Here is an 18,855-nt window from a genome sequence, read left to right as displayed (position 1 = left end):
CTAATACATTTTTTTTTGGCTGTTTCGTGGACGATAGGTATGAAGAACAGATCCGATCTAAAGATGAAAAACTGGTAGAATCTCACCGAGCAACCTGAAAATCTGATACCACTTGATAGAGGCGAAGTTGTCCCTGTCTTTCGATGAGATCGTGGATATCGTTTAGATGGAGTAGACTTTGACGATCCGACTACGAACGTGTGAGGACGTCACGCCTTAGCAATCGCTAAACCAACTCCGAGAGGTTATTGATCACACCGGAGCACGATCAACCTGACCACGAGGGTCTGTTTCCTGCACGCAAACGAAGAACAAGCAAGAAACCAAGATTGCAATCAGGATATTGCGAATATAAGAGGAAAGCTTTATTGATGAAGGTGGGGTTCTGTGACGTCTTTGTCTAGTCGTAGAACACAAACGAAGAACGCGAAGTTGCAGCTATGGCGAACTTGAAATCTAAACAAAACCCAAGTCTAAACGGTGCCCTAAGGGCTGTATATATGAGGGAAAAGAGAGGCAATTTCGTAACCCTTGGGGAAGGGTTCCGAAAACAGCCCTAGTCTCGTTTTCCCCACACATACGGACTCTAAAAATAGCCTATATTATGGTATTTCGAAATTACATGGGCCTGGCCCAAAAATAAGGTGGCGCAACACCTATAATAGCCTATGGACGAAATTAATAAAGTGGGGTCTTGAATATTTCGTCCAAAGTCTTCATACTCTCCTTATGGTGGCTTTAAAGTGCGGAAATCACCAAGGGAAGCTCCATTGTTCTCTCCCGCGCGTGCCCCTTGTTTGCCATGCTTCATCCCGCTCCAACGGATATCCTTCTTGTCCATGCTAGGTCCTTCATTCATGAGAACAACAAAAGTATCTAACTTAGGCAGCATCATATGTTCATGAACATTAGAAGTATTCCCAATAAACGAAAGTACCTGGTAATTCAATTGGCGTGCACGAGCTCTAGTAACTGGTCCAGTATGTATAGCAGCTGGTGCTGTGGGTGTAGCAATGGTATTGATGTCCTCATCACTTACTTTGCATGTGCTTGCTCATGTAGTGTCCCGATTGATAGTTGTATGTGTGCTTGTGTTCGACTAATGTCGAGATACAACAGCTAGTTAGTGTTGGTTGGTACAGGAGGTAAGTATAGAATTGTCTGAACTATTTTCTTATGATTGCTTACCACACATCTGACACGTTGTGATTATGAACACTCTTAATACAACAGCACACCATCTTACTACGATGCGAGATTATTGGGATTATGGGGGCAAGCAGATGCAACATGGTTAACTGTGGGATGCCCGGGAATACCCGCATAATAGATATGTACAGGCATGGGCGTAAGTGCGCATCCCGCTATTAGTCCCACTTGCAGCCTGAATGGGTATCCCTAACGAACAGGAATGGTCATGACGGTCTTCTACAACAATCGGAATGTTTCATATGCTACTATTTGGAATACTGATTGAACAGGCTGGAGGTATTGTGTTAGGCGCCGAATTTGCACTTGTGCACATAGATGAACCTATTCTTCACAATGAGTTAGTAAGGGAAGTTTCTGATTGCAAGAAATTTGGTGATGCTTTTGCTTCGGGATACTTACTTGTGTGGCCTTCACTTTTTGCAAGTTAAAGTCTTTTCTTCTATATTCTAAAATCATATTTGTGTGCATTAGATCACATAACTATAAGGTCCAATTTTCTTTTACAGATTGGAAAGAAGGATAATCGAGTTGCAGCTGAATTCTCCGTTTGGATCAAGAAGCAAATAAAATTTCAAGATTTTATTTGCAATAACTATAGTTTACATTGATAGATAGGATCCATTTGAATACTATGGTGTAATATTCTTCATGGATGTGTTTTCCGTAGTGAAAACAATATGAATGATATGTTGTGGCAGAAGTAATATTGGTCTTCATTTGTTGTAATGCATATGTATCTTCACTGTTGTATATTTGTAATAAACATCTTGGTATTTTTTATTTGTGCTTCAGTTTCTCTATCATTTAAATGGTGCCAAGTATCAAATTAACCAATTAACTATTTGAGAAATTGTAATGATATCATTAAATAAATATATAAATGGGTATATAATTTTTTGTTAATAATTAAAAAAAGAAATATATTAATTTTTTTGCCATACTAATATAGTGGTGTTACAGATGGTGTTATTATAGTTACAATATCTAGTTACAATATGTGTTACCAGCTTAGTCAACAACTATGAATCATAGTGTTACGATATTTGGATATTGTGTTACTAGTTATGTTTTGAAGCTAGAAATTGTGTTACCAATTGTGTTACCATAGTTCCAAAAACATGTTACCACCAAGTTTTATGTTTACGAAAATGTGTTACTATAGGTACAAAAATGTGTTACTGTCTCGTTTGGTAACACATAATATGCATGTTACTATAATGTAATTGTAACACAATTTTTAATATATAGTAACATTAACTATGTGTGACAATGAACATCACTTAGTAACACGGTCTAATAGAACACATTTCAAAATGTGTTACTAGTGGACCTAGTAACACTATTTATGGCCTATAGTAACATAACACTATGTTACCAAAGCTATGTCCTCCTATAGTGCTAGGGCACGACCAGCGCAACTACTTGGGCCGGCGCGCCGGGGCCTAGCAGTGCCCTATGGTGAAGGAAAAAATGCATGTGCTTCCCTTAATAAACATATATTCCTCTAAACCTGAACAAAACTAAAAAAACAACATGTTATATCTGAATCTGATTGAAACAAGAGCAATACTGGGTCAGCTTGGCTGTGCTTGAGGCGGCGCTCAACGAAGGCAAGCCTCGGCATTGAGGCAGCGCTCAAAGGTCAGAGATGAGGAACCGGTTGGGGGAGGCGCTCTCCGGTGAGGTGGCACGGGCAGAGTTTGGGGCGGCTGTCACGATGCTCATCAACGAAACAGAGGAGGACGACCATGGAGGTTCAAGCAGGTCAACGGCGTAGGCATGGACGCGGCTGGGAAGGAGAGCATGGGGAAGGCCGGATCTTGGACGAGGAGTTTGCTCGGGTTCGGTTTTTGACCAGAATGGCTAGAGGCGACCAGCGACGGCGGCGCTTGCTTGCGGTGGCGCCATGTTCGTCTTGCTGGTAAAAGCATAAAGGGAGAGAGAGTTTGAGAAGTAGAAAGAGAGAAGAGGATCCAGATAAGGAGAGAGCACGGGAGGAAGATGAAGGGCGCGGCAGCGGGGTCGACCTGACCGGGGTGCTGGTCGTCGGTGGCGACCGGTGGGCGGCGAGCGCATGGCTTGGGCAGCTCCCAGGACTTCCTCCCGATCTAGATCGGATCGAGGAGACTGTGAATGGGGAGCTGCAGGGGACACCTCCTGGACATCGGATCTTGATCCAACGGTCAGGATGGATGGATCTGGAGTGGGACTGGGTGGTTGGCTGGTTTGGCACAACGAGGAGAGGTAGGTGGGTGGCGGTGCTCCTCGGGAGTTGAGGGAGTTTGTCTCCGTAGGGCTAAGGTTGGACTGATTTAGCAAGGGTGCATCTGCTATTTATAGCAGGTAGGTAATAGGAGGGGGTTTGGGACAAACTTGATCACCGGATCGCGATCAGACACCTCTCATCGCGGGATATGGTTAGGTGGGCTAGTGGGCTGTGCAGGAGGGGTTGGGCTGAAAAGAGAGAGAAGTTGGTAGCACGTGACAAGATTTTTAAAACACGAAAAATTGTGTGATAAATAAACTGACTATAGTGCCGCTATATATTTAATGGTTCGGACATCAAACGAACCCCGATTGCGATGAAATTTGGCAGGCGGCCTACCTACATTAAAATAAGACCGCACGTCAAGTTTCAACCTAATCTGAGAATATTTTAACCACAGTTTTTTAAAACAAATATTTAATTGTTGTCGCACGCGCTTGCGTGTGTGGATGGTCTTAAAACGGTCAACGACGAAACGGAGAGAACCGGCATCTAATAACGGATGCAAGTTTTTTGAAAACTAACGGCAACGGAGTGTCGATGCAATGCGGATGATGGGAAAGATGTGATGATGAATATGACAACCAAAATAATCAGAGAGTGACAATGGAATAAAAGGGGAAGCTTCTGGAGCGTTGGTTCCGGGCTGTTACAACTCTCCTACACTAACAAGAGATCTCGCCCCGAGATCTAAGAATGAAAAGTAGAAGAGGAAGATAAAGAGCAAGAGGTAAAACTTAGTTGCTTCCTTGACAAACGAGTGAAACCAACGATCCTTGAAGGTTGCAAAGAGATGAAGAATGACATGAGGAACAAGCAAGAATTCAAACGAAATTTTGGCAGCACTTAAGAAGGAAATAGAGGCAAATTTTGATAAGATGGAAAGATCTTGAAAAGTTTCAAAACAAACCAACTAAATTGATAAGCAAGGAAAGGATATGATCTTGACAAAACTAGAAAATGGAGAAAAGAGAGCAACAACACAACACCTTGGGAACAAAGAATAGAAACTAGATCATTGGAAAGAAAAGAATGGATATGAAAATGACAACTTCTACAACAATTGAATTAAGAAGCATCCTGACAAGAAGAATTGAATGAAGTTGTTGGAAAAATTAACAACGACAAGAAGAAGCTTGTAGTGGACTGATGGAAACCATCTCAAAATCACAAGGTAACAACCAGACACTAACAGAAACAAAGATTGCTTGGGAGCAAAAAGAGATGCAAAACTTCTTTCATGAAGAGGATACATTGACACTTGGATCAATGATAATCACCCAAAATAGCAAAAAACCTTAGAGAAAGCTTTAGGTGAACTCTAAACCAAGATAGCTCAATGAAAGAAAAGATGGGTTGACAAAATCTCATGATCAATGAATTTGGTGGGTTTAAATATCTCATTCTTGAAACAAATTCTCTTCGAGACTCCTCATGAACCAAGAATGCTATAACACCACCTCAAAGGAAAATGGAGGAAGAATTGCACTTCAGAATGTAAGATAAAGAATACTTAGGGGCTCCAACAAGAATCTTGAAGAACACCATGAGAATGAATTACATCTTTGAAGAACCACCATGATGCACCTACGTATACAAAAGAATGTTGGAAACAAATGTAGGTTGAAAAGGATAAGACTATGACCTTGCAAAAATTTAGATGGAACTTCACGAAGAGACACTAGAGAAACTGGGAACTCCAGAAGAGAGAAGATGAACAATATGGGATAAAGAATTTGATATCATGAACAACTATGGAAGAAAGAATTGAAATCACCTTGATAGACAAGAATAGGAATTATGTTATGATTATCCTTCATCACGTTAAATTGATGACAAGCAACAGATTTAGGATACCACTTATTCTTCTTTAAAAAGATTGAGGAGAGATAGAGCACAAACTTGAAGAAGTCTGGGAAGAAAGACCAGTAAGAATTTGGAATGAAATAGGATAATACCAATGAAGTGGGCTACATGAGGACAAGAGAGCATGATTGATTAGAGAATGCTTGAACAAGCCACCGGTAAGAATTCACAAATGAATGAGAATACGACGAACGAATGAAGATACAAGAGAAAGAAGAGATCATCATCCACCTAAACAATTTAGAACATATGGGAATATTGGAAATAAATGGAATACATGAGAACAAACAGATCTTGATCCTCCTAACAGAAAACTTGAATGAAGCACCTGAATAATCGAGAGACGAACGAAGAGACAACAATTGAGAAGAATTTGAGAACGAAAGCTGAAAGCTGAGAACGAAAAAATCTTCTGAAATGATGGCCTTCGGAGGACCGAGAAAAAAACACCTCTTGAAATGCACCAGAGAGATATCGAAGGAATTCTCATGATCGAAAAAAATTGAGAGGATAACACGAAGCTGAGATGACAATCTTCAAAAGAATGGACAAAGATTTAAGAGGAACACTTCTTCGTTCTTCCAAGCTGAGAATGATGGCAAGAATCACCACCAAAATGTTGGAGGCACACCAAAATGACGAATAAGGAAAGGTTGAGCCAATAATGAAATAGATTCGGATCGATCTTGAAGAAGGAATATGACTGATGAAAATAATTATTACATCACATTTGAAAGGATTTAGAGGTCTCAAGAAAAGAATAGAAGAGCGAGGTAAGATCCTGGAAAAACTTGTGGGTTATGGGGCCACTCAAGGAAAACACCTTTGAAACAATTGCAAAGAAATATTGATTGCACGGGTACAAATTAACAACTTGATGAGGTGAGAACCTCAAAATAATTGAAAGGATTGAAAACAAGAAACTTCTAAGATATCTTCCACACTCCAAATATAATAGATAGGGATGAATAACCAAGAGAGGCTTGGCTAAGAATTTCCAACATGGAAAAGCATTTAGCGAATGGATAGGACACGATGAACACCGATAGATTCAATTGAATACATCGGAGAAGAGAACAATAATGAAGAATGATTAACTCAGCACTTGAGAAAAATTACAACAATCACCGGAAACCATACGGAAGAAAGATAGTGGAAGCCACAACGAAAATAAAGGCACCACGATGAAAACTGAATAACTTAAGAAAAGGGAGGGAGGGCGGGGAAAAATAAAGAAAACTAGAGACAGATGAGACGAACTCTAGAAAGAATATGAGAGATTGATCTTGCAAATATTAAAAAAGATTGAATTAACTTGAAGAGAAACACTCCGGTTGGAAAAGAATTGACATGACGACTCCGGTATGAAAAGAATTGATAAGACAACTTGATTGACCAAAAGGATTAGTACTCTCATATAAAAATGAGAAGACCACTTAGAACAGATATGAAATCACCACTTGACATCAAATCAACTTGAATTACCATACTCCAACAAATCAAAGGATGAGGCTTGCAAATTAAGACGGAATCAAAGTCATGACAGAGATTTTGCTCGATATATTAGTGGTAAGGTTCGCACGGGCTCGATCGTACATTGGATTGTCATATTGAAATGACGCTGGAATATGCTCCCTAGGCATATCGAACTACAAGGCTTTACGAAGCATATGCGAGGACTTACATCGAGACTGTCCTTTATAATAAAGACCGTGAACAAACAAACCCACTAGATGTCGAAACCCAACCTCACATCATGCATCTGTTGGAAGATAATCCTAGATAACTACTTGAATTCCCACCTAAGAACTTTCGAAATTTTCTCGTTATGCAATCGGGACCACGAATATATGGAGTAAAATCCATCACTCAACTCCTAGCAATAACACTACACGTCTAGTGTATCACATCCGTCAACACATAACTAGAGATCTCGGAAACTCATCTACCTCAAACCCTCATAATCACAACGATACCAAGTATGGGAGTACATCTGTACACTCTCCACCAGTACTGGGGATGCCAGACTCCTCTCGCCACTACTAGTATTGAAGCAATTTCGAACATCCTCCGTCCTGAGATACTAAGGAAATTGAACTATAGAGAGTGTGACAAGAATCCCCTGGATCTCAACTCCTCGATAACAGGAGGCACCAAGAACAAAATCCCGGTCACAAGAACATCGTAGAGGTTTCAAAATACCCGCGTGATCCCAAAAAAATTGACTGAGAAGAGGAGTAGAATTAAAATACCTACGTCAAGATTCCTCACCAGAGCATACAAGAGGAGTAAAAAGAATCCTACTCTCTCATAAATAACTTGACTCAAACTAGTTTTTCACTAGACTCAACTCGGCCAAGTTTGATCAATGAAGGGGCTCCTAGGTTAGTACTGCTCTGAAACCAACTTGTAACACCCAAGATGTGATCATATCCTTATTTTGGCATGAGGGCCTCGATAGGGATAGAAGCGCATCTCATTGTTTTGCAAGAATGGATATCGTTACAAGTACATGTACAGAAGAGATGAGTATACGGAATTGGCTTACACTCGCCACAAGCTACATCAAGGTCACATCAACACAATAACATATTCAATCACCAAGTAGAAGAGCAGGGTCCGGCTGCGGACGAAAAAACCTATAGAAGAACAACCTCCATCCTTGCTATGCCACGCTGTCGGCCTAGAACCCATCTTTTAACAATGAAGAAGAAGAAGAAGAACCAAATGGCACAATCATCGCACTCATGTCAAAGTGTCAAATTACATGTACCTGCAACTGTTGTTGTAGTAATCTGTGAGCCACACGGACTCACTAATCTCATTTCCAAAGGTAGCACGACTAGCAAAGCTTAATGGGTGAGGTATGGTTAAGTGGTGAGGCCGTAGCAAGCGACAATGCATTTATTTGAGGTGCCTAACTTACGAGTACAAGAATAAAAGTGGGATGATCTACGCATAACGGACATGAACTAATCATGATCACGAAGTGATCTTGAACACCTACTTACGTCAAACATAGCCCCACCATGTCCTATTCCGGATATAGAACTCACGAGAAGAGACAGTCACGGTTACGCACACAGTTGGCATATTTTAATTAAGTTTACTAGAAGTTATCTAAAAACGGATGTTAAACAAAGTTTCAAAGTTTTCCACATAACCGCGGGCACGGCTTTCCGAAATAATTGACCCTGCACGGGTGCTCCAACTAGTCCATCACAAATTACCAAACTCTGCGATGGAGTAACCTCAACCACGGAAAACCCATGATCTTCCCGGGTTCGTGGTGGAAACCTCAACCTCGATATAGCCCAAAGTATCTTCGGAATCCCTCGCACAAGATGTTCGAGTAATATAAAACAAATCCAGTAAGGCCGCCCGACGTGCCGAAGATCCCGATAGGAGCCGTGTATCTCGTTCTCAGGGCACAATCGGAAGATCGCAACGTACAATGGCCTGATTGAAATCACCCGACTTGCCCCGGGTTGGACCCGCACACGACTCTATTTAGGACCAGCAACATCAACGCTTGGTCTCCCTCTATTATATTAAATTACTCCTCGGGTTCATGACGCTCTATGTTTTTAGTATTATTATGTTGGGAAAATATAGTACCAATATTGGGCCTTGACAGACGAGTTTTATCCCAAAACAAAAATCTAGAGGGTCCCCATAACAACCCCAAGCATGTTAGGAGCACTCGTTTATGGAACATAACACCGGTAGCCAAAACTAAGGTGGCAAAAGCAGAACAACACACACAGCCAGAAGTCCAAGCCTTCCGCCTTTTACCAGGTATATAGGTGCATTAAATTAAATAGCAATGATATGGTGATATAACAAGGAACCCAGGTTTTCACATTGAAGCAACTGCACCTACAACTAGCAACTCTATCAAAAGGATGAGCAAACGGTAACATAGCCAAACAGTGGTTTGCTGGGTTGTGAAAATGTTAGAGGCTTTTCATGGCAATGTTGGGAGGCTCACATTTAAGTGGTAGGCAGTGAGAAATAGCGAAAGAAGTGAGACAACTAGCATGGCATTGATAGTAATGGTATCTAGAGAAATGGTCATCATGCGTGTGATCCCGCTTGGAAAAAGAACGAATCAGTGAAGTAGACGAACCAACGTAGTCGAACGGATCCTCACACCTCGAAGCAGTTCGAAACTCTATCGAGAAGAAAGAATTCGGAAAAACAATCAACACACGATAATACCACACATATTCTTGACAAGATGCAAAATAAAATATGAGGCATGTCCATTTGAATTATGCAAGGCATGGCAAAGCACAACAATCCTCACACCCTGAAGTGGAACATTTTAATCGGAGCTACGGTTAAATAGTTATGAAATAAATCATTTTAACATGGCATCTACGCAAATTTAATTAAACAGGAGTTTAAACATTTTAAACATGGCTGAAAGTGGCAAAATGTGGAACTACACAAAATTCTAAACATGTTTCATGTACAAAGTTTTTAAATCCGATGCATGGTTAATTCCCTATGAGTTAAATCATTTTTAATATGTCGTCACGCAAATCAATGCAAACAGCACATGTAAATATTTCTGACATGCATGGAAGTTGCAAATTCTTAATCTACATGAAATTCTACACATTTTCATATCTAAGTTATTTCAATCCGATGCATGGTTAAATATATATGAGCATGTTAAAATCGTGGGTTTTTAATATGCATTGTCATAGTTTATTGGAAAAACTGCAACCAGGAAAAAAAATGACCACAGGCCGAATCTGGAGCAACCTAGGGATGGATTAGGTCCAATCTGCCATGTGTCCGTGTCTGAAAAAATAAAAAGAAAGGATGGCAAAATATTTGCCCGTTGGGTATCAAACCCAGGACCTCCTGGATTGAATCCAGAGTGCTAAGGAGTTGGGCTCGCTACTGATGTGTGAACAAACATGGGCTCGATTTTAAGTGAAACAAAGGCAGAAGCTATTCCAGTTGTGAATGAAAAATGCGTGAAAACATAATTCATCCGTGGGGACTCGAACACACGGTCCCTTGGTTGCTAACAAACGTCTCACCAGATGGGTACTAGGTGTTTGTGATAAAAAAAATGGATTGCTTCCCTTAACAAACATGCATGCCTCTAAACCTAAACAAAACTGAAAGGCAACATGGTATATCTGATTCTTACTGAAACGGGAGCAATACCGGGTCAGCTTGGCTGTGCTTGCGGCGACTCTCAAGGAAGGCAAGCCTCGGTGTTGGAGCAGCGCTCGAAGGTTAGGGATGAGGAACCGGCTGGGGACAACGCTCTCCAGTGAGGTGGCACGAGTGGAGCTTGCGGCGGCGGTCACGGTGCTCGTCAACGAAACAGAGGAGGACGACCATGGAGGTTGTAGCAGGTCAACGGTGTAGGCATGGACGTGGGTGGCTAAGGAAAGCATGGGGAAGGTCAGATCTTGGACAAGGAGTTCGTCGGGGTTCAGTTTTTTATCAGAACAGCTAGAGGCGACCAGTGACGGTGGCAGTTGCTTGCGGCGGCACCATATTTGTCTTCCTCGTAAAAGCAGAAAGAGAGAGAGCTTGAGAGGTAGAAAGAGAGAAGAGGAGCCAGAGAAGGGGAGAGCACAGGAGGAAGATGAAGGGCGCGGTGGTGGGGTCGACCTGGCCGGGGTGCTTATCATCGGTGTTAATCGGTGGCCTGCAAGCGTGGGGCCTGGGCTGCGCCCTGGACTCCCTCCCGATCCAGATCAGATCGAGGAGGCTCTGATCGCGGGAGCTACACGGGACACCTCCTAGACATCGGATCTTGATCCAATGGTCAGGATGGATGGATCTGGAGTGCGACTGGGTGGTTGGCTGGTTTGGCACAATGAGGAGAGGTAGGTGGGTGGCGGCGCTGCTCCGGAATTGAGGGAGTTTTTCTCCCTAGGGCTAGGGTTGGAATGATTTAACTAGGTTACATCTGCTATTTACACCAGGTAGGTAATAGGAGGGGGTTTGGGACAAACTTGATCACCGGATCGCGATCAGACGGCTCCCTTCGCGGGCTAGGGTTAGGTGTGCTAGTGGGCTGTGTAGGAGGGGTTGGGCTGAGAAGAGAGGGAAGTTGGTAGCCCGTGACAGGATATTTAAAACATCGAAAAACGTCCGATAAATAGACCGACTATAGTGCCGCTATATATTTAACGGTTCGAGCATCAAACAAATCCGGATTGCGATGAAATTTGGCAGGCACCCTACCTACATTAAAATAAGACCACACGCCAAGTTTCAACCCAATCCGAGAATATTTTAAACACACTTTTTTAAAAATATTTTAATGATGTCGCAGGCGCTTACATGTGTTGATGGTCTTAAAATGGTCAACGACAAAACGGAGAGAACCGACAACTAATAACCCATGCAAGTTTTTTTAAATGACGGCAACGGAGTATCGACGCAATGTGGACGATGCGAATGATGTGTTCATGAATGCAACAACCAAAATAATCACACAACAACAATGGAATAAAAGGGTAATCTTCTAGATCGTCGGTTCTGGGCGGTTACAGTGTAGCTTCTAGTTTCAACAGGAACAAAGTGGTACGTTGCTGTTTCTGGACAGGTTGGTTGTTGTTTTGTTTTGTGATTTGTGTGAGTTGTGCTCCTTTGTTTGGCATGATCTTTAGGTCTATTTCACCTAGAATTTTGTGCCCAATCTAGTTGCATACTTGGAGTGCCAAGAAAATGCCCTTAGCTCCCTCTCAAGCATTGTTTACTCATTGTTGCCTTATGTTTCTTGTTTTGTGATTTCCGAGAGATCCGAACTCAGTTTGCGAAGTTCCTTATATGTTTTTGCACCCTCTTCTTATGTTGTGTACGTTTCTATCATGTTCATGCATTCCCAAGTAAATATACTTGAGGTTCTGTCCAGAATGTTAATAAACTTAATGAATGCATGAGAAAGATGACTAGTTAGCATTGCCATGATCCATTCATAACCACAGTCATGCATCATGTTGTTTGAAGCATTACAACTTGTCGTGTTCATTGGCCGTGTATTTTTTCTTTGGGTAGCAATGGGAGCTGAAAACGAGTGCGTGGATCACCTTGAATATGTTCCTGAAGAGCAAGAGTTGTACCCATCAGAAGGACCAACACGCAAGATGACAGTGACCTTGATATCGTTCCTAATAATTTTGTGCTTAGATGACTCGTTTTCCTTCGCTGTTTATCGTTGCATGCCACCTGAATATTAAACCTCCAAACATTGCCATGAAAAGCCTCTAACCCCTCCACAACCTAGCAAAGACTGGTTGGCTAAGATAGCACATGCTCAACCCTCTTATATCATTGCTAGTTGCAGGTGTAGGCTGATCCATGTGTTAACATGGGATTTGGAATATCATCTTATTAGTGTTATTTAATTTAATGCACATCTTGCTGAGTGTTTTTTTCCACTTTTGCCACCTTAGTTTTGACTATCGGTGTTATGTTCCATGTTGAGCGCTCCTAACACGCTTGGGGTTGTTATGGGGATCCCCTTAATAACACGTTTTGGTTAAGACTTGTCCAGCAAGACCCAACTTTGGTACTAAATTTGGTAAACAACTTAATAATAAATATTAGAGGGAATAGATACCCTGAGGATAATTAATCAACCACCGGGCCAGTGCTCCTCTTGAGTGTTGGTCCAACACAGAGTGATGTGTGTGGCCAACCCAGGGCAACTTGGGAGATCTCTATCACGCCACCGTACACTTTGCTCATGTGAACGTGTCCTGAGAACAAGAAACACGACTCCTATCAGGTTCATCGACACCTTGCTGGATTTGTCTTCACCTTCCTGAGGTGTCTTGTGCATCGGGATTCCGAGGATACTTTGGGCCATCTCAAGGTTGATGTTTTCCACTAAGGAATCTGAGGAGATTACGGGTTTCTGTGGTCGAGGCTTCCTATGCAGCTTGTGGTAGTTTTTCATGGACTAGTTGGAGCACCCCTAGAGGGTTAATATCTTCCAGAAACTCATGCCTGCGGTTTTGTGGCAACTTGGAAACTTTGTTTAACATCATGTTCTAGATAACTTGAAGTAAATTTAAATTAAAACCTGCCAACTGTGTGCGTAATCATGACTGTTTCTTTCACGATCACCTTCTCCGACTAAGGACACGGTGGGGTTATGACTGACGTAAGTAGGTGTTCAGGATCACTTAGTGATTATTATGTAGTTCAGGACCATCATGCGTAGACCATGCACTTTACTTTATGTTCTCGTAAGTCAGCCACCATATATGCTTAGTGCTGCTACAACCTCACCACTTAACCTTCCACACCCAATAACTTGCTTAGTTCTGGTATCATGGTCGCAAGATTGCTGAGTACGTGTGGCTCACATATTACTACAACACCACAGGTCCAGGTATCACAGATCTAGAGACGTTTGATTCTATGCAGCTTCAGTTTGAGTTTGATGAAGGCAGTGACCGCATGTACATGACACACCTCGATGATTATAGGACATTGGTCGTCTCTTGAGCTAGGAGACAGAGTCATTGCAATTTATTGTTTATCTTGTCCATAGTCAGACCCTATCTTATGGATGATTTGAAATAAATGTTGTGTGACTTGTAACTTAACTTGTGGAGAGTGTAAGCCATTCCATATACTCATCTATTCATGTATGTATCGCGATGATTTCTATACTTGCAAAACGCTAAGATGCGTCTCTTTCCATACTAAGGCCTTGTCCCCAAATATGGCAAGTGTCGCATCTTGGACGTTACATTGATATCCCTTTCCCCTCGCTTCTTCCCCGATCCACGTGCATGTCCCCCCGTGTAAGCCTCGTCGTCGACTTGCACCCCATGCTCTCGCGCTTCTCTGATGGAGTTTTTCAGAGAGGGGTTTTCGTTTGTTTCGCGTCCCCTTCCTCGCACACACTTCGGTAGTTTTCTGTAGCTCACGTGCGGGCATCCGTGTCACCCCGCCGCATCTGCCAGCGCTCGTTGTCGCCTTGCTTCGTATGTAGCCCCCCACGCTATGGCTGAGAAGAGCTTGTGATCGAGCTCAAAACTAGCCCTTTCACCTCACAGCCTTCCCTTGTTGTAGGGAATGATCTCCCGGTAGTTTCCACAGCACCACCGCCGTTCGCCTGGGCTGATGGTCGCCAAAGTGGCCGCCGACACCGTTGGGGTCTTCTTCGTTGCAAGAGGAGGAGCCCCGTCTGCACCATCGTGAGCAGGAGGTCTTGGGTTTGAATACCCCCAAGCCCCTTTTGTTATCTCTGTGATTTAAATGGTATAGCTGACTAGTGAGCCCTATGGCCTAGCTGTCATCCAACTAGGGGGGCCTTGTGTCATGCCAGTGGGACCCCCCCCGGTTTTTATTTTTTTGTTTTGTTGGTGTAGTTTCAATTCCAGTTTTGAAAATGGTGACGAATCTGGATGTGCTTGGTCTTCGAGTGTTGTACTGGGTTGTGGGCGATCTTGATTGCACTCTCATTGTCGCGGTAGAGGGGCACATTCTTCATGTTAGTGCCGTAGTCCTTGAGGGTTTGCTTCATAAAAGTGCGTTATATCGACTAGAGCGGGTGAATAGGCGATTTTTAGAATTTCATCGCTCAGGAAATTCCTTTCGAGGAAATTCCTTAGTGATGAATAATGTGAAGTGGAAATAGCACAGGATGAGAGGAACAACGATTACAATAGCAGTTTACTTGATGAAGATTATGAGAATCGGTTTGCACAATATGCACGCACAGAATAAGCAGGTGAAGATTAACTGGTATGAAGAATTTGAGGTTGAGGAAATTCAGAAAAATTCTTGAGCAAATACTTCAAACAGTGACAATAAAAGTCTTCAACATACAATATTGAGGAATTGAAAGAGTTGAAGAAGTAGAACCCGTATCACGATAAAGACAGTTGTTGATGACCCAGTTCCAACTGATGTGACAGTCGTACGTCTGGTTTGGAGCGGCTTGGTATTGAAACCAAAGGACACACAGACCCAGGACACACAGTCCCTATCGTATTCTCCTTGAGCTAAGGACACACAGTCCTCGCCCATCACTCGTGGTAAGTCTTCAGGGCAAACTTCCAAACCCTCACAAACTCGGCCACCCGGTGATCCACAATTGACTGATGGATGCTCTAGACCATGACGCCTAACCATCTGGAGGATGCACAATCCTCAAAGGTAAAAGGCTTGAGTTCCACACAGGAACACATTTTTCAGTGATGCTCAATCACTTGGTTTTTGGTTTGTGGTTTGGTGTTTGGGGTATTTTCTCACTTGATGATTTACTCTTGAAGACTCTGAGGAATTTGGGTTGCTCAAAATGACAAGTGTCAGTTTCTCACGGAGCAGCCAACCAGCTAGTGGTTGTGAGGGGGTGGCTATTTATAGCCTGGGAGCATCCCGACATGACTTGACATAAACAACCTTAAATATTATGACCGTTGGTGTGGATAAGATCGGTGAGGTGGCGTGAATCACGACAACGGTCGGAACTCTCAACTGTGAGAGTCGTCATGTATCTCATATTCCTAACTTGAGGCTTTTGTAGGTTTAGGCTTGGGTTGAGCATCCTGAGGAAGTTCATTCCGTAGTATTACCTAGACCCCCTTTAACAGTACGGTGTTCCTATGACTCAAGAGTAAAGAAAATGAAACACAAAGAATAAATCTTCACGCTTCAAAGTCTTCGGACTGATTTTCTTCAGGACACACCGAATTCCTCATCTTCAATATCTTCATGAGGAATATCAATTTCATTGCAATTTCTTCGCGATCAAAGTCTTCAGCATAAGACACATTTCTTCAGTCGAAGACATACATTTTAGGGGTCGATACTCAACGTATAATTCAAACTCCTCAGCGACTTATAGAGCCCGTGTACACTTATAAACACATTAGTTACCTAACCTATAAGTCTTCAAACCACCAAAATCACTAAGGGCACTAGATGCACTTACAATCTCCCCCTTTTTGGTTTTTTATGACAATTAGGTTAAGTTTTCAACAGGGATAAAAATATGAAGTGTAAATACTGAGTTTGAGGAATTTGAAATCAAGATACTGAGAGACTCCCCCTGAAGATGTGCATATTTTGAGGAAATTGCTTTTCACAGGAGATGCGCATTGATGATTTATATCATGAAGATGTCGCCGTGTATCTTGTAAATCGTGCATACATTTGACATATAATATGAGGAATTGGGAATGCATGATGAAAAATGGTGTCTGTCGAATTTCAGCATGCGTGCATTAATATACTTTGAGGAAAAAGCATGCCAAGAAAAACGTTCAAAAGAGTCAAAGCGCCATCGGGCTTAAGTTACAACTCATTACATAATACACTTCAGAGGAACCATGAGTTTATAACTTAATAATGTTCATATGCCCCAAAATATATCCCGCGTGAAGACTAACTCAGATTTCTCCCCCTTTGTCATAAAGTGATGAAAAGGGACAAAACTAAGGACTAACGCCCCATGAAGACTTTCACTTCTTGGCAGATGAAGAGGCGTGAGGATTCTTCGCGGCAGGCTTCTTCCTTGGACTAGTTGCAGTGTCTTCTGGTTCTTCATCAGACTATGCAGTGCGGAATGAAGAAAAAGAACTGTCCTCAAGGTCAGGAACTGGAATTGGCTTGAATATCTTATTGGGAGGCCACGACCAGTCGAAGTCCTGATTAAACTGCAGTTCCTCAAGTTCTTCTTGAGTTTTCAGATGAGCCAAGGTGGCCCAGGTACGATCAAACACCTCATGAAGATAATAGTGATTTTTCCTCACTGCATTCTGAGTCTAATTGAGGATTTTCACAATGGCACTCAATTGACGTTTGACCCATTTGTGATTGCGATCGACCTTCTAATGAAGACTAAGGAGTAGCTCTCAGTTATTCATCGCTCTTGGGGCAGCAGGGTTGGTGGATCTTGGGTAGAAGTGTCATCATATGAAGAATATGACTCTTCTCCACGAAACTGGCCATCAAGGGGCCGATTTCCTTCATCAATAACAGATTGTCCTTTGCCTTCAACATGGTCAAATGTCTTCTTGATGACTTTGATGGGCGGCAGATACCGATGTGATTAGGAAAATCAGCATGGTAGTTGATGCCTCACCTGCTTCTGATGAATCTCATGATCCACGGAGCATAAATCTTCATGTCAAAAGGCGATAGTGCATTATCTTCCAATGTCCTGATGAAGAAGTCATGAAGGTTTATTGGTATGCCATGGATGATATTGAAAAGAATATTCTTCATGATGCCTACGACATCTTGTTCATCATCATGGCCTTTGATAGTAGCGATGACATTGGACATGATTCTGTAGACTGTTTGTGGTTCATACTCAAAGTCTTGAGCCAGGAAGAGAGTCCTTGGAGGTTGGTCCTTGGCCAAATGCTTGATGAGGACTTCCATCAGTCTATTGGGCAGCTCACGTTCATCTTAAATCAGCACCGCATTATCTGAGGGAATTCAGACTGGAAGAGCTCGAAGCAATTCAGTGGCAGGCTCTTTGTAGTGCGTGTGCTGAGTCATCCAGTCCAAAACCCAAGTGTTGACATCCTTCGGGTCTCCACAGATGTGCAGTGTGGCGTAGAATTGAAGAATGATGTCGCAGTTCCAGTCGCCAATGTTAGTGCAGAGAGGCAGCAGTCCAGCTTCGTGAAGAAAATTGAGGACTGGAGTGAAGCAAGGAATTTCTTCCCTGTCACAGTGAGGAATATGCTTGTGTTGAAATATCTTGTTCCTCCAATAGAGCTCTAAAGCATAGTAGTTAAGCTGTTCCTCGTCAAAAACTTCCTATGCCTGATGCGAAGCTTACCATAAGGATTTGCGCCAGTGAAGTACATCCGTTCTTCAGAAAATGCTTCTTTTTGAAACTTTGGCCTTTTTAAAAAAGGTTGATTTTGCTGCGGTTGAAGATTATGTTGTTGTTCTTGAGGAGGAGAAACTTTGGCCTGTTTCTCGTCATCATTCTCGACTTGCAATCCAAAAGAGTGTTTCTCTCAATCTTGGTTCATTCTCTTGGAGAGTCGTCATTTCAGCTTTGTGCCATCATCTTGAATTATTCCGAATCATGAGTATCCCTTTCTTGCGACCCAGTGCATTTGAATGTTGTGTTCATTTCTCGTTCCTCCGAAGGCCATTATTTCAGAAGATTCTTCGTTCTCAGTTTCAGCTTTCATCCTCAATTCTTCTCAATTGTTGTCTCTTCGTTCGTCTCTCAATTATTCTGGTGCCTTGTTTAAGTTTTTCTTCTCTCAGGTGGCTCATGATCTCTTCATTCTCATGTATCTCCATTAATCCGTGGTGTTCCCATTTAATTGTGAATTCTTACCGGTGCTTCCTTAATTTTACTTCAAGTGGTGCTTATCTCTCTATCTCTTCAAGATCATTTCAAGAAGAATAAGTGGTATGATAAATCCGCTGCTTGTCATCAATTAAACTTGATGAAGGACAAGCATAACATAATTCTTATTCTTGTTCGTAGTATTTGGAATTCTTCTTCCGGAGTGGCTCATGATATCAATTCTTTT

The 18,855-nt window shown here is 42.2% G+C and overlaps 1 long non-coding RNA gene across 1 annotated transcript; it reads right to left on the bottom strand.

The window, feature by feature from the left end:
- Nucleotides 1-958: 958 nt before the first annotated feature.
- On the bottom strand, nt 959-3,513 carry LOC123407690. The gene is made up of 3 exons (XR_006612654.1): nt 3,240-3,513; nt 1,189-3,130; nt 959-1,099 (listed from the first exon to the last, which is right to left on the bottom strand). It is a non-coding gene; the product is annotated as an uncharacterized LOC123407690 (long non-coding RNA).
- Between the last annotated feature and the right edge of the window lie 15,342 nt (nt 3,514-18,855).

Source organism: Hordeum vulgare, chromosome 7H, assembly GCF_904849725.1.
Source record: "Hordeum vulgare subsp. vulgare chromosome 7H, MorexV3_pseudomolecules_assembly, whole genome shotgun sequence".
Taxonomy (NCBI): domain Eukaryota; kingdom Viridiplantae; phylum Streptophyta; class Magnoliopsida; order Poales; family Poaceae; genus Hordeum; species Hordeum vulgare.
The sequence above is the reverse complement of the archived record's forward strand: the minus strand, read 5'-3'. Positions and strand labels throughout refer to the sequence as shown.